Consider the following 13,391-nt stretch of genomic DNA (forward strand, 5'->3'; position numbering starts at 1 on the left):
CGTCCTATATCATAGTGTCTAATTTGCTTCTGTTTTGCAGTAATAATGCTTTGAAGTTAACATGTCTATACAGTAAATTTCGAGATGGAGGATCTGGTAATTTTGCAGATACATTATGGAGGAACAATAGTAGAAAAAAGTCTTATTACTTTTTGTTGTATTTTTCACGGTTTAATATTTTTAAAGTTTTAAAGATCGAAAATGTTTGTGTAGAAGAATTGTAGCGCAATTTGAGTGAAGGTGAAGTATCGAAGTTTTAGCCAGTAAAAGAAAACGTGCTTTATTCGCTACAGTCACCAACTGAGACCGAGCTCTTCGCGTAATGCCACGCGAGAACAAAAAGGGAATCGCTGAGAGTGGAGATGGGCGAGTGACTCGATAACAAATCGAGTCACCGAGGAGATCGATAATTGCTCTCGATTGCCGTGCGAGCCCAGAGCGGGCTTTACAATTAACTAGCGATTTACTTAATCTAGGATACTTAACTACGATTATATAAAGTCCTTAGATCCTAAACAGCTTGCAAAAAAAACCGAGGTAAGACACAGACATGTAGTGTACAGCAAAAGACTACCCGCAGTCAGCTGTTCAAGATTGATCCAGTAATTGACAGCGCAGGGGCCGTGTGCAATAATGTAACATTCCGAACGACCTAACTGAGCGGAGCTACGTTGCTGATGGAAGAACGGCGTTCCATGAAGGGAAAAGAAGGGGATTCGAGTAGCGTGCGGTTAAAGATTCAAATCTACAGGCTTATGTCTCTCTACAATAATAATTTATTTAAAGATTTACCCTATTTTATAAGAAAATTACTTTATTGGCAACTTTAACAACAACTTCTAACTTGAAACTTGATAACAATATAATGATCAAGCAAGTTCGCTTAACAATAATACGATCCGCTTTACGAATATAACAACTAATCATAACAATGATATGTGTCGCTTTAGAATATGATAATTAAAGAATTAAACAGTCTAATAATATGAGTCGCTAAAACAATTGATCATTAAAGTATTAGAGAATTTAACTGTAAGAATTTAAGATAATAATAATAGAATTATAATCTAATTCACAGTACGAAAAATCTCGATTTAAATACTTTGGTATCACATTCGCATTTTATTATACAGGGTGTTCCAAAGTAAGTGCGGGAGCCGGAAATGGGATATTCCTGGGGTGATTCTAAACCATATTTTTCGATGCAAAAATGTTCTCCGAAGCTTTGTTAACGAATTATTAACGAAAAACCCGGACCAATCACAGAGCACGAATAGCGAGCGGTCAGCCGACCAGCGACAGGGCACAAGCTACGCGGAGCATCTGCTATTCACCGTCCTCGAGGCTTATACAAGAAACTCAAAATGTTTACGTCAATGCTCAATTTCTCCTAAACTATTCGATCAAAAATTATGAAAAAAATCAGGGCCACGTTAACTATTGAGACACATATTATAGAATTTTTTCAGATTTTTAAATAAATTATCCAAGTTGTAAAAAATAAAAAACTAGGAAAAGGAATTTTAAAATGCCGATTTAGCAAGATAATGCCATAGTAAAAAAAATAAAAAGCAATGTTTTCGTAGTTCCTACGGATTGTACGTTATTTTACTGTGTATCAAAACATCGAAAACTGTACACGAATACTTATTTCATAATGAATTAGTATTAGTTATTAATTTAATGTTACTTATTTAATAATGAATTAAAATTAGTATTAGTTGCTGTGATCGGTAAAAAGTACAGAAAAATTGATTTTTATTTTTTTAGTTATGACGGACCAAAGCAAAAAATGTTTAAAGAAATTGAGATAAATAATATGACTCCCTCATTCGAAAGTAAAAGTAAAACTTACCCATTCGGAGAGAAATTCACCTGCTGCTTGAACACCTGCTCCATTGGGTCACTGTGCCGATCCCGATCATTGCGGGATGATTCTCAAGTAGCGTTGATCGCAGGTACAACACCACAAAAAGCCATCTTGCATTTACAACACTTCGCGGTCACTAACACTGATCATATCACCAACCGAGCACTTGACCATTTAATGACTGACAACCGATTATTTTGAAAAGTTCTACGACAATACGTAAATAAAAACAAGATAATTTAATAAATAATGTAATTTGATGTATAAAGTTTTGTATATTATTTAGTATATTTTTCTTTTTTATGTAAAAATGCATTGAGCATTTTTATGATGTATAAAGAATGAAAACTAATGGAGTTACCTTTAGTGCATATATAAAATATAAATACAGAAGAACAATTCACAGTGTCCACACATTAGTTGAATAACGCAGAACAAGAGGGCACCAGTAATAGTAAAATTTATAAATACTGCATTTTCAACAATTGATTCTATTTCGTGAATGTGAAATTCGTAATAAATATGCATTGACACGAGATATTCCATAAAACTTCAGCGTTTGATTTTTAGATACATTTATTAAAATTCATAAAAATCTTTGAGACTCTCATCGAACAGTCTCCTTCTGAGTTAGGAAGTGAAAATACGTATCTGAGACGTCGAAAGGACCGCACGTGGATTGTTCCACTTGCTGGTAAATTGATTCTAAGCGTTTCAATAAGAATAAGGCTCTTCTCTCTCGACTTTTCAAAGCTGTCTGAAGCGGTCTGAAGCGGTCCGAAGCGGTCCGAAGCGTCGAGCTCACATACTGTTCGTGGTACAACAATGTCTCTTGGAACGACTTTTCAAAAGACTTCTCGTGGGACATGAACAATACACGCGGCACCTGCGACAGTATATGTAGTGGAGTGGGAAATTCATAATAATTTGCGTCCTCAATTTGGACACCACAGCTCTCCGAATTAAGTATCCCCTCTTGCGCATCAGCCCAACTAAACTAGTCACTGTTGCCACTCTCTCTACTGCTTGCGAAAGCTAGCGTGTTTTACCTCCGATCGCCGTTAGGTGTGAAGCAGATAAGATTTTGGGATCCTTGGTCAGAATAAAGAGTTGGAACTCACCGAGGATTTTACTACTCTTCATTCAAGCACTATTTAGCTCTGGTACTGTCGCGATGTGAATCGCTAGACGAGCTACGCCTAAGTGCGCTACACTTCTCGGTAATTTCGGCGATCAGCGACCTTTCGCGAGGCCAAACGGGGGGCCGAAGCCGTCACGTTTTGTCAACTCTCCTGGAATTCGCTAATTCGGCACGAAGTTATTGAGCTAAACGCGATTCTGCAATTAAATACACCTGTAATTAGCAAAAGCTATAACTTCACGTTTTTTCTTTATTTCGTCGACAATCTATAAAATAGTAATGTTGGAAGAGAGTATACTTTGCAATCTTCTATCTCATCGAATTAGGACAGAATTAATGAAAAGAATTAATGACAAAAAATATCTGGGTAATTGTTTAGGATTAGGGCCTCCTCACCAATTTTTTTGCGCCTGTGCTACGTTGCACATTTTGATGTATAAATTAAGAATCTGGAAGAAAAAATTGTCGCCCGCTTCTCGTTCTTGAGATATAAATGTTTATATTATGATGCGAGCGTCGCCGTATCAAATGCACAGTACTGGCAGAATGAAGCTCATGCGCATGTGCGAGTTCTGCGGAGTCATGGAACGCTGATGTCTGCTTCTTAAAGCTTGAAAATCTAGCAAAAATAGTTTACTGCAATGGCAGGATATTCGATGACTCTGATGATGAATAATCCTTGGCTATTGCTTCAAGATTTAATTGGAAATGCGAGTGAGTGATCCTTGTTTATTCGGCAAGCATTTTGGAACAGAAATCTCAATGATTACAATAGAATGATCATTGTAAATTTCTGTTACCTTAATGAAGTTGCCAAAAACGTCTTCCATGAGGTATTACAATTTACTTTAAAAGAGAACTATACGACAAGAAGGCGACATGAAATAGAGGCTCGCTATAAATATTTGGCCGATGTAACGTAAGGAGAAGAAAGAAGGAAGCGTGTGTATTCCTATTCGGTGTTCGATAAGAAAATGTTTTACTTAAATTGGGATACATATTGCACAGCATAAACAATCAATATTGATTGTTAAAAAACGGCTCTTTTCAGGGCCACAATAATTAACGTAGAAATAAGTATTTGGTTTAACTTCACCATGTGTTTTGAAATATTTATAAAGTAACTATTTTTTACATAAACATGTAAGTACTGACTTTGTTGCTTCTGGAAATGAAAAGAAATAGTTTGACTGTAACCCCTGCTTTATAAATATGTCGGAGCAAAATCCATTGGGGTTCCTTCTGGCTCATCTCGAGAAGCCGACCCATCGCGACACCGCTTTGGTGTGGGATCCATTATTACAAAAGGAATATGTTGCGTCCCTTATACACCGCAATTCCTCTTTTGAGAATATATTGGGTTTGTAAGACCCAATACACTTGTCCGTGACGATGCACGGGTCGTTGGATTGTATTAATCGTTTAATACAATCTTCTTTGAACAATGACAGGTCATGAATTGAACTGATATCGATTAGTCAACAAAAATCACAACTGTTTAATAATCACAGGTCTACAGATCAAGAGAAGTTCCGAGTTATACTATTGGTTTGTTCACGAGTTGCCTTTTTCTACAAATTCTACGCGCTCCAGCTGTGTCCGGGTTTTTATCAACCTTTGTTGGGGATTGGAAAAGTTGGTGGTGGATGCGATGTACGTCTATTGGTCGTCGTGTTTCCGAATAGGTTGGTTTAGTGACTACGGTAAAATGGTGGAGTTTAGGTATCAACAATTTCATTTTGCAGTTTAGGAAACAATGTTTTACGGTAGGCATTGTCCCTTTAAAGTGGTTCGTCATATCCTGTGTGTGCATGGCGCGGTTCGCGAGGTCAAGGTACTAGTCGTAAAGCAATTGGATGTAAATGGAGGTATCGTGTCTGACGGTTTACGGTTTCGCAAATTAAGATTTAGCTTTTAACAATGATCTTATATACCTAGGGATTAGTACAAGTTTTAATACAGTCCTTAGGACTGGACAGATTAAAAAAAAAAACAAACTTAATACGTTAGTGTCCAAATAAACCAACTCAACAAGTCAGACTAATTATAAACCAAAAATCCGATAATATCACCAATAAGAGAAACAGTAAAACACCGGCACCACTCAAAACAATCCGACATATAACGTCGCATTCGATATCTTCTACAGCCAACCCGTTCACTTTGATGTTCGGCGTATTACTCCCACTTGTGTGTATTCGCACTTCTTTGTTTTGAGTATCAGCTGACAACAACACGATGTTGGTTTCCCTAGCGCCGACAAATATATAAATTCATGTGCTTGCTCTACGTTGCAAATTAGTAAAGTAGATATTGTACATATTTGCTTTATCAATACATACACTAATGTGTTTGCTACATGAACAGAGAGTAGGATTCGTGTGGCGTGCAGTTAAGAAATAAATTTCATAGACTATGATTTCTCTTTAAAATAATATATAACAATATTTATTATTTTAAGAGTTGTACAAACTTGAAAAACTTAACACTATTCTTAAAACTATGTAAACTTCAGTCTTTTAACAAAAGAGATTCTTATTAGCATATGAATTAGTAACTGTCGCGAGTTTCTATGTATATCGACTGTTACACTACCATCATTACTATTCATCAACATGATCTACATCAATTACAAGTTTACATTTTGCTAAATTGTATAATAGATGTTTAATATTTCATCGTAACCGATTAACAACACATCTACATATGTATCACTTGCAATATCAGCGTAATATATAAAAAAATTTATGTTTAATATTTATACTCCTATTATATCATATATTTAAAAAAAATGTTTTACAAATTGTATAATGAATGCCTGATTCACTATTACAGCTGATTAGACATACGTCTGTATTGTATGTATAACCATTGCATAAAGCATGAAAGAAATGTATGCATTGTATTTAAACTCATACAATAATTGTTAAATAATTTCTAAAAATGCATTTGTAATATATTACATGATTTAGTCTCTATGTAATTTGAATCCTCAACTAGAGAGGACGATAAATGACTCAGATTTAACATTTATTGTAGAAAGGATCGGCTTTGGTTTGTAGTTTATGCACGCCTCGAGTAAGTTTTGGAAAAAATTAAGGATAGAGTCGAAGATGAATGTACATCATATGCATATCAACATCATAAGGTATTCAGTATTACATATTATGTGCATTGTTCATATGATGCATCATTAGCATCGTATCAATATCATCGCAATATATGTAGATTTATAGAGGTCCTGCACATGTAAACTATAATATAAATTATAAAACTTCATTCTGCATCTCTATAATCTTTCACAATTTTTCTGGATATGATATATATTTTATTATCATGGAATTTACTATTTATAATCAAAGAAAAGTATATTTCGTTTACAAAAAATATAAAAGATATAACGGAAGAATCAGGTTGTCGCATTTATATAAAATGGTTATCCTAATTATATAAAATTACGATTTATCAATTCATATAAATTTTTAAATACTAATCTCGATAAATTAGCATCTTCTTGCAGCAAACATAAGTTAAAAATTTTATACTCTAAATCTCAAATATTATCCAAAGAAAAAATTTATTTATTAACGCGAAAGTACGTCTTTCCATAAGAATACATTGATTGCTTGTGTAACAATCAGCTGCGATTTCGATTATGAAGAAATTAAGTTTTAAAAGACATTTTTCCTTCTACATTTAGTAAATAATAAGTGATAATAAGTGGCAGCGATATAAACCTCTAACTCATATCCCTAACTTCAAATCCTCAAATCGAGTCCTCGCGCCAGCGACACGCAACGCGTATGCGCGCCCACAACAGGACGCTTCCCATTACGCATGCGCACAAAATCAGTACGTCAGCAGACTCACATCTTATGGCGTGCGATGGAACACACATTAACAACAGGATGACGACCGGATGATGACAGTACGAGCCAATCAACAAGCAACGCTCTCTGTACACCGGCGCAAACACTACCAGACGCATGCGCCAAAACCTCGGAACCAATTGGGAGCGCGCATCCTACAATGACTCCTGAACACGCAGGCGCAACACGACGCTAGCCCTACATCGAGGGCAGTTATTGCGCCCAAAAGAGGGAGGAAATTTTCTCGTATAAATAGGTCAGCGCCAGCACCAGCACAAAAGACACAGAGAAAGTTAGAGAGTGACAGAAGTAGTAATATGCAGCGCAGTTCTCTTTCTCCAAGCTCCAACCTTAACTTTCAAATCCATACCGAGGCAGCTTTAGCCAGCTCTTTGGTTCTTTCGATCTAGGTAGCTTTAACCAGCTCCTGGGTTCCTCCAAATCAAGGCAGCTTTAACCAACTCCTTGATTATCACTCCGAGGCAGTTTTAACCAGCTCCTTGGATTTTCCGAATAAAGGCAGCTTTAAGGGGGTACGGTAGTCACGTGACATTTCGAAATTGCCAGGTCGGTATCTGCTATTACAGTTTTCGTTACAGAAATAGTATTATCCACAGACACGTGGCTGCTTGATGAACGCAAGATGGAGCCTTTCTATGATTTCGAATTCGGGAGGTAGCTTAGAAAATTTCCCCCTCTACTGCACACACTACTATACGATGTGTACGCGAACTCGACGCTTCGCGACCGACTTCGGAGATTTGCGGAAAGTAGAGAGAGTGCGAATATGAGTCTTACTCTCTCACTCTTGAAACGCCATATTCAACTGTTCAAATCCCTGCAAGCGGCACGAGCCACGCGCGACGTTTCCGATTGCTAAGATATTTTCTGTGATTCAATATAGCACCGAATCGTGTGAATGTAGTGGTATTTATCAAACGACACATGTTATTTGTATGTGTATAACTTTTACAAGTGTCACATTCTAAATACCACTACATTCATATTATTCATTGTTTGTCCACGTCGATGCCTTTCTCGAGATAGACACTTTCTCCAAATATCGTTTTTATATTAATATGAAGATCACGCATATGTGTGCGTGTACATAAGTATACGTATACATATACAGTAATGTTACGGACGAGAACCGCGCTTGGGTCTGGTCGCGGCCCTCTCCGTCACTGGTAGTCGATTTGGCTTGCTTTACTCTCGGTCGCCAAGATAATTGATGCACGACCGAAGAAGCAAAAAAAAAGGGTTTCGCTCGACCGTCTATGCTCAAGCTCGATGCCCGAAATCAATTACGTTACAAAAGACAAGTATAGCATTAGGGATTAAGAATAGGAAAAATTGAAGTTTCTTATTTGCAAACGGATTTTCACGTAAGTAACACCAATCGATTCCTTGTGCTCTTCCGAAGAAAATGATATCACATACGACATGATTCCGATTATTTATAATAAAGATACTTAATAACTTAATTTGTAGAAAGAGCTTACTTGTCCGTTTTCCGATTTATTATTTCGCTAGATATTATTCATCCTTTTTATATATACATAGAATATAGAATATAGAAGTATATATTATTTTACATATATAAGTAGATACTAATGAAACTCAAACCAATTTTAAATAGAAATATTAATATATATATGTATGTGTGTATGTATATTTTGAGTTAGGTCTGGATTAGGATCGTTGGATTCTAAATACAGTAATAATACGATCGAGGGCCGTTTCGTTCACACGACAAGAGCCGTTACGAGACCCGAGCACGGCTCTCGTCTGTAACATTACTGTATACGTAAATGAACGTGACCCTTCTTTCTATAAATCAAGTTTTATGTATGTTATAAATAATCGGAATCCTGTCGTGTTTAATATCATTTTCATCGGGAGAGCACAAGGAATTTACTGGTGTTACGTGCGTGAAAATCTGTTTGCGAATAAGAAACTTCAATTTTTCCTGTTTAAATCCTTAATGCTATCTTTGTTTTTTATGGCCGCCTTGTTCTGGGGTATCGAGCTCGTACGCGATGGTTCCAAGAATTGGTTACACGGAGGCACACATCATACGAGGTAGTGGGGATAGACCGCGGCTCTCGTCCGTGTAGACGAAACAGCTCTCGTCGGCAACATTACTGTATCTACACATATACAGGAAAAAATCTATTGGCTAGATGAAATTATCTTTCAAATTATTATTTTCAAAGATATGATAGTCAGGTTTACAGGAAAACCATTTCCAGAATTTGGGCCTACTGTTCCTGCAGCAGACCCTCCCGTATTGGTTTGAAGGAACACTGTATGGCATGTGGCACTTGACGCGTAGGCGAGATTTCCTGCGGTGCTCTCTACTCGAGCAGATTTTCCTGTGCTGAAAAACACTAAATTTTCGTATCCAATATCTCGAAAACCATTTGAAAACAGATACATAATTTCTATGTCGTTAAATTTATCTTGAAACGCACTACAAAATGATTTGAAAAAAAGTATATAGTTCTATTTAAAAAACTAAACTTGATTATCGTATCTTTGAAAATAATAATCTAAAAGATAATTTGTTATAGCCAATAAATTTTCCCCCTTATACCATGCAAATGACATGTAAACACTTTTTTAATATTGTGTTTTTTTTTTTGTGTGTTACGCGGGACACCCTGTATATATACATAAGTGGTAACGCGCTAGGTTAGGAGCGAGCGATGCGCTATGCGACGCGAGCCGAACATGACCGAGTGTTACTCGAAATCGCAACAGCTAATCGACGGTATTGAGATATTTCAATTCCCTATGCATGCCTGGTGATGTATCCAAACGCACACGACTGTTTTGAATATACATACATGTGATCTACTGCATTTATTTCTTCATTATACACAATGTAACTGTGACATCAGACGTGTATAGGATCTCACAATCTCACCTCGTAACCGTAATGAAATGATGAACGTCAAGATGCACGGATCCTATACCTGTCATCTATGTCTTTACCATTGATCGAGTTCGGATCCCGTTCAAACCTGCAACTTTTTTTTTATTCTACAAGTAATTTTAATATACAATTCCAATCTTTATATAAATTTGATTTTATATTATTATGACTCAAATTATTATTTCATTCCATAAAAGACTGGTTGTAAAAAAATGAGAACGATGCAACTATGTTTTATGGCTATCTGTGTGGCTAAAATATGAATTATATTTTCTACAGTATTTTATAAACGAAGTCATATATAAAGCGAGGAATTCTAAAGTTACAAAGCTACTAAAAATTATGTATGAAATAAAAAAGTCACAGATTTGAACCTGCATGATAGCAAAAGACGGGCTTCGTATTCTTGTCTTCTCGGGCTTTCGTAAATATGTCTGGGCAAATGAAAATATCCCGCGCGCTTTGTGTCGTTTGTCGGCAACTTGGACAGTATTTAAAGAGCGAGAGAGTAAGGTTCACTTTACACTTGCGTTCTCTTTTGACTTTTCGAATATGGCCGGAGTGGCCCGAAGCGCCGAGCTCACGTACACGCGACTCCTAAGGTGGCGTGTGTAGTGGAGGGGGAAATTTTCAGTACCTCGCATCGTTAATTTGGGTATCACAGATTTAGATTCCACATCGGCAGTCTTTCAAATTAGGCGTCTCCTGGTTTGCAAATGCTCAACTAAATTTGTCACATTTTTTGCTCTGTTTTATCGATAACCCAGCCAAAAGCAATACTGTTGTATGGTTTTACGGCCTGACACTTTTCGTCCTTATATGAGAACATTATGAACTGGGAAAGGGTTGATTCGATAGAAAAAAGTACAACGCAGCGCAGTCAACTCGCGATCTCGATCAAAACACTCTCTAAATTACATAAAAATGCTTAAATTTCCATACCTGTCAATGGTAGATTTTTGCTCTACTTTACAACACTCGTATTACTAAATATCAGTAGAATTTCGTTAAATCGCGAGTTGACTGCGCTGCATTGAACTGTTTTCTTTCGAATGAACCCATTCCCAGCTTAAAATCATCTCATATAAGGACGAAAAGTGTCAGGCCGTAAACCCCTGTTTTTGCCTAATTTTGTCGGTAATGTCGCTGCTCTGATATTTCTGATCGTACCCCCTTAAGGGCTTAGGGTAGTCACGTGACTTTACGAGATTTCTTGGTCGGTATTTGCCGTTACAGTTTTCTTTACAGAAATAAAATTATCCACAGACATGTGGCTGCCTAATGAATGCGAGATGGAGCCACACTATGATTCCCCCTCCACCATACACACTACTATACGAGCCGTATGTACGTGAATTCGGCCCTTCGGATCACTTCGGATAGCTTCGGAAAGACGAGAGAGAAGGCAAATGTCAAATCTTACTCTCGCGTTTCTGAAACGCTATTGTGGTTTGGTCCAAGTCGCTCGCAAGCGGCATTGAGCGGCACGAGTCACTCGTAAAATATTTCGAGTGGAAACTCTGGTTTATCTGCAAAACTAAATCAGTTTAATAAAAATTACTTTTCGAGTTTATGTAACTTGAATGTAAAAGATGATATACTTACAAGTTTTACACTTTCTACGTTCTTGATACCAGCCTTTAAAAAACAATTAAAACAAGTTCATAATGATTTCATATTAATTTACTTACAAACAATAACAGTAAACGAATTTTAGTTATCTCTTTGTATATGTGGCGAATTATTTCCAATTCGTTTCTCCTTCCGGTTTGGTCTGGGTTAGGTCAGGGTTAGCTCTGGGTATATACAAAATAAGAGGAGACGTTGCTAAAAATACATTAATTTAATATATTTATAATAATCATCAGAATCTCGGTTGCCGCTGCGACCCCGACCGCGGCTTCTCCCATACTTCCATTTACGGACTTTCTTTTTAAAATCCCAGAACTGTAATATGAAAAATAGACACATGTTATTCACGAAATTTACTTCGTTCTTGAACAAAAAATGAACAGATAAATTACTTAGCGCTTTAGCATAAGATCGCCTATGATCTACGTATCTTTTGTCGTCATGCCTCCTCTAAAGCTTGCACTGACTCCGGCGTCGGCGTCGGAGTCGGCGTTGGTGTGGGCGTCGGCGTCGGCGTCGGCGTCGGCGCTAGCTTTAGAGGAGGCATGACGACAAAAGATACGTAGATCATAGGCGATCTTATGCTAAAGCGCTAAGTAATTTATCTATTCATTTTTTGTTCAAGAACGAAGTAAACTTTGTGAATAACATGTGTCTATTTTTCATATTGTAATTTCGGGACTTTAAAAAGAAAATCTGCAAGCGGAAGTATGGGAGAAGCCGCAGTCGGGGTCGCGGCAGCAACTGCGATCCTGGCCTGGGGGAAGAGGCGGGAACGGAGGGGAAAATTTAATTATAAATTATTATAATTAAAAAGTAAACATATTAAATTAATGTATTTTTAGCAATGACTCCTTTTATTTTGTTTATATCCAGACCTAACCCAGACCTAACCCAGACCTAAGAACATATAAATATTATAAACAATTTATATTCTTTATTTTTAGTTTATTATTGCATGTAGAATCGCTCTTTCTCGATTGTATCAGCTTGTACATAAACTAGTTTTAATTTAATTTTTCATACAAAATACACAGAGAATGTCATCGTTTGATCTTTAAACTCATCCCTCAAAATTTCATAAAAATTTTTGGAGATCTGACCGAAGAAACTCCATTCGAGTCGAAACGTGAAAATATCTATATCAAAAAGATTGCGCGTGCCTCGTTGCGCTTGCCGGTGACTTGGACCTAAGCGTTTCAAGCTTCTTTCCGAATCTTTCCGAAGCCGTCCGAAGCGGTCCGAACCGCCGAGCTCACTTTCTGTTCGAACCTTACAATGTCACTCGGAATGAGTTTTCATGGGACTTCTTGTGGGACATGAACGAAACACGCAGCTCGTATAGTTGCATGTGTAGTGGTACGTCAAATTCTCGAAACTCGCGTGCCAACTCAGGGCAGCACGGGCCTCCTGATTAGGCGCCGCCTGGTCTGTTCAAGCGGAACTAAACTTGTCACTTTTTTACTCTGTTTTATCTCTAACCTCGCAAAAAGCACTGCAAAATCGCGCTGACGCTTTACGTCCTTATATTGGAAGGTTTTGAGATGGAAAAGGACTCATTCGATAGAGGAAGGTTCAATCTAGCCCGCTCTGGTCATGATTTCGCTCAGAACAATCCCTAAATTAGCTAAAAATGCTTAGATTTCATGACTGTGAATTTGTCGATTTTTGCTTTACTTTGAACACTCATATTACTGAACATCAGCAGAAGCTGATTAAATAATGACCAGAGCGTGCTAGATTGAACCTTCCTCTATCGAATGAGTCCTTTTCCATCTCAAAATCTTTCAATATAAGGACGTAAAACGTCAGCGCGTAAACCTCTGTTTTTGCCTAATTTTGTCGGTAATGTCACCGCCCTGACATATCTGATCCTAGGCCCTTAATAAACGGCATAGGGACTTTAGCAAAAACCCTTTTTGGAACAATGGACGCTGACGA

The sequence above is a fragment of the Calliopsis andreniformis genome, chromosome 2, assembly GCF_051401765.1.
Source record: "Calliopsis andreniformis isolate RMS-2024a chromosome 2, iyCalAndr_principal, whole genome shotgun sequence".
Classification (NCBI taxonomy): Eukaryota; Metazoa; Arthropoda; class Insecta; order Hymenoptera; family Andrenidae; genus Calliopsis; species Calliopsis andreniformis.